Here is a 4,141-nt window from a genome sequence, read left to right on the forward strand (position 1 = left end):
TTTGTATGTGGTGCTGGAGGATCGAACCAGGGCTGCACGCATGCCAGGCGAGCGCGCTACCGCTTGAGCCACATCCCCAGCCCCGAAGATCAGCATTTTTAAAACTCAAAATTCATTAGAAAATATCAACATGTGTCAGGCATTATTAGAGTCACTATTAAGGTGAAAGTTGTCTGTCACGGGTGTATTGTGTGTATATTCTGGGTCACAGTTATTATATCTTACCGAGGATACCTGTCAAAAAGTTCAAAAACCCCTAATCTAGAGTAAAATCTTAGAGAACGGAACTATTGGGTCATAAGGACAGAGTATTGTCAACTACCTTGATGGCAAATTTGAAGCTGGCCTCAAACTTGCAATCCTCCTTCTCAGCTTTCCCAGTTTCTGGGATTACAGTGTCCACCACTCTACCTGGATATTTTCCAGTTTTTGAACATGCAATTTCTTTTTTTATTTTTATTTTTTTTCCCCTGGTACCAGAGATTTGAATCCACTTAACCACTGAGCCACATCCCCAGCCCTTTTTATATTTTATTTAGAGACAGGGTCTTGCTAAATTGCTGAGGCTGGCTTTGAACTTAAGATCCTCCTGTTTCAGCCTCCTGAGCCACTGGGGTTATAGACATGTGCCACTGTGACCAGCTGAACATGCAATTTCTTTATTCCCCCACTATTAGAGTACAAGTTGTGGATCATCATGGCTTTCCCACACTTCGGTTGACTGTGAGCTCCTGGATGAAGGAGGTTGTGTCTACTTCACTGTATCCCCAGACCAGGCCAGGCACATAGTAAGTGTTTAGTAAATCTATGTGAAATTAAATTGTGAAGAAGAAAGAGTGGGAAAGTATATGCATTCCACCAGGAAATAAATACACAGGGAGACTGCGGGAGCCCCAGCTTGAGGTGTCAGGTGCCTGAGTCCCCCAGGCAGGAAATGAAGAGCTTCTGAGGATGCTCTAAGGAGTTGGAAGGAGAACCAACAGGACCCACCTCTCCTGAGGGGCTTGAATGGGACACTGTTAGGCTGAGGCCAAGTTCAGGCCCAAGAAGGAGGTCACCACCCTCCCTGTAGCAACTGGTGTGCCTGGCCCAGGCCCTAACCTCAATGGGAGGGTGTCTCCTCGAACCCACTAACCCCATCTCCAGGGAAGCCTCTCCCAGAGAGAGAACAGAGGATGGAAAGCTCAGACCAGAAACCCCCAACTCAAGATCCCCCAGAAAACAGAGGCTTCAGGGACTTCTCAGTAGGGGAACTGAGGGGCAGTGACTGCATGAAGAGATTACTGTTCACTTTCTCTCTCTCCTTCTAGCTCAGTCCTAGGGGTTGAACCCTAGGATTCGCACATGCTAGGCAAGCAGTCTACCACTAACCAGCCCTTTTTTATTTTGAGACACTCGATTTCCCAGGCTGGCCTCCAAGTCAGAATCCTCCTGCCTCAGCCTCCCAAGTAGCTAGGATTACTGGTGTGGGTCACCATGCCCAGCTCACCATATCTTTATTCAAATTTTGAATTCAGACAATGTGATATATAACTATAAAAATAAAGATGTTCAAAGTATCAACCCCAAGCTCTAAATACCATCAGAAAGACCCCCCAAGAAACCAGCCCTGCACTCTGCACCCAGCCCAGGCCTAGGGAGGCAAGGGAAGGAGGAGTGGTAGGGCTCAGACTTCTCCCTGGACTTGGAAGGGTACACGGGGATGGGAGGGTAATATAAGCAGAAGGGCCACCAGCTCTGAACCCTAGGCTTCCTCTACTGCCTCAGCCTCAACCTGGGGACAGGTCTGCTGTGTGACTTGCACAAAGCACAGACCTCTCTGGGTCTCAGGGCCCTCCTTATAAGTGGGGTTCACATCACAGTCCTAGTTCACCATTGGCTCTGAGTGTTCTTTAGGCTCTGACTGACCCTCTCCACGGACCCTCTCGGACTGGGACTGGGAAGGGCAGGAACATCTCCTCATGTTAGCTGTGACAGTCTTGTGCTTGGGGGCAGAGGAGAGAGAGACAGTTCCCAAGGGCTTCCTCTGCCCCTCACTCCTGATGACAACAGGACCAGGATGGGTGGGGTGGAGTCAGGCAGAAAGGCTGACTCAGTGCCACCGCCACCCAGCCGGGTCACTACTGTGGGTGGGGTGCCAGCCCAGGCCCGCTGGGGTTCCCAGTGAATTCCTTCCCCATGCCATCAGCTGCCCTGGGCGGGCACCCCAGCCCACAGCAGCCACTTAGCCTCAGCCAGGAAGGCAGCAGGGATGCCTGGCCCAGGAGCCCTCTCACACCCTCCCTCACACACGCCCGGCTCAGCGCAGACACTTTCCCTTGTCCTCTTACCACACACTGAGACGCCCTCTCAGCCTCTGGGAAGCCTAAAAAGGAGCCGGAACTGCCATGTTTTCTTTGAGGCCCGCACCCACACCCACCCATCGGCGATGCCGTATCTATTTATTTCAGACATTTGTTGACCACCTACCATATGCAAGGAGGGGAAACAGACTGTTGGCAAGCAGCCAGACCACCCGACCACATGGTCCTGGTCTAGTAAAGCAAGAGATGAAAGCAATCTGCCACTGAGATTCCACGGCTCACAGAAAAAGGCCTGGCTTCCTCGCCTTCAAACGTGGGCCTTCTTGGAGTGAAGCCCCTGGTTCTGGAAACAAGGGGCCTGAAACTAAGGGGACTCTACCCCGGGGCTTCTCCAGATGACATCCCATCACCAGGCATCACCTCCTCCCCTCCGCTGAGGAGCTGGTAGGTACCCCGTGACTTTTCCCACCCAGCACACCTTCCCAAGTCCCGGAGCAGAACCTCTGGAGACCCGGCTCTGACCACTTACTGATTGGATGGAAAAGCTCCCAACCTCTCTGGGTCTCAGTTTTATTATGTGTGAAATGAGAATACAGAGCAGCCCTGTCAGGTCCTGGCAGGAAACTGGCCACACCTCCCTAGTGAGTGATGAAGAGGGCCAGGCCAAGGACCGGCCCAACTTGGAGTGGTGTGGGCAGGGTCAGAACCAGCAAGGATGGTGCAGTGCCCAGAGCTGGCAACTGTAGGGAGACGTCCCCACTCAGGCCTGGAAAGGTCAAAAAGGGCAGTAAGGTCTCCAAAGAGCCAGCCCCACCCACTGCCACCCTGGTGAGGACACTCATGGAACCAACGTCACTACCTCTCTCCTCCAGCCCTCTGGTTTCTTGCCAGTGCCTCTGGTTGGCAAAATCTAATGGGAAACCCGTGGCAAAGGAGCTCTGTGACTCAGGCCACATAGGCCAGCCTCCTGAGGTACAAGAACAGAAGAGGGCAGTGGGGCTGCAGGGCAGAATGGAAACACGTGGCCTAAGGAACTACTTTGCAAAGCACTTGGCTCGGTCAGTAAATATTCTCCATGATTGTCCTTATTGCCTGGTCCTGAGTACTTCTGAAGAAGTACTAAGTACTAGTAGATCTGAAGAAATGGCAATCTAATGGTGGGATTTGGGTTTATATGGATGACCATGGATAGGGCATGTATAACAAGATTTTTTTTTTAAGATGGGGTCTCAAGATATTACTCATTCTGGCCTTGAACCCTTGGGCTCAAGCAATCCGCCCAGGCAGAAGATTATCAAGTTTTTCCACAAATCAGGCCTCCAAGTCCCCTCCCCACGATCAGTTCCTGAGAGGCTTTCCCATCACTGGCTGGGAGGATGGGTTGAGCTGAATCCCCACCCCCAATATCCAGAGGGGGAGGGGCACAGGCTGCAGTGAAGGCTGAGTGCTGCTCTGTTCCCCTCTGAGGTCACCTCAGCCAGATGCCCAGGTCAGCAGCTTGGCAGGAGCTGCAGGACAGGGGGCTCCCGACTCAGGAAGGCCTTGCCCCTGGGGGAAAGCCGTGCAGGCCTCTACGTGTGTGCCCAGGCCGGTGCCTCACCTATTAACAAGAAGGATGGGTTAGAAGGTGGGGAGCACAACCCCGCAATTTTGTGGGAAAGAGGGAGAGTGTGAAAAACCTCCCCCGGGCAGGGCCAGGCGGGAGGGAGCCGGCTGTCTGATGGGAGATGAAGAGGATGACGTCAAGTCTACCTGGGCGGGACCTTGGCCTCCAGTCACACCCACACCCACCTTGGCAGGCCTGAAGCCTGGACAGCCAGTCCTTGCCCAGGCTGCCT

Source organism: Urocitellus parryii, chromosome 8 (assembly GCF_045843805.1).
Source record: "Urocitellus parryii isolate mUroPar1 chromosome 8, mUroPar1.hap1, whole genome shotgun sequence".
NCBI lineage: Eukaryota > Metazoa > Chordata > Mammalia > Rodentia > Sciuridae > Urocitellus > Urocitellus parryii.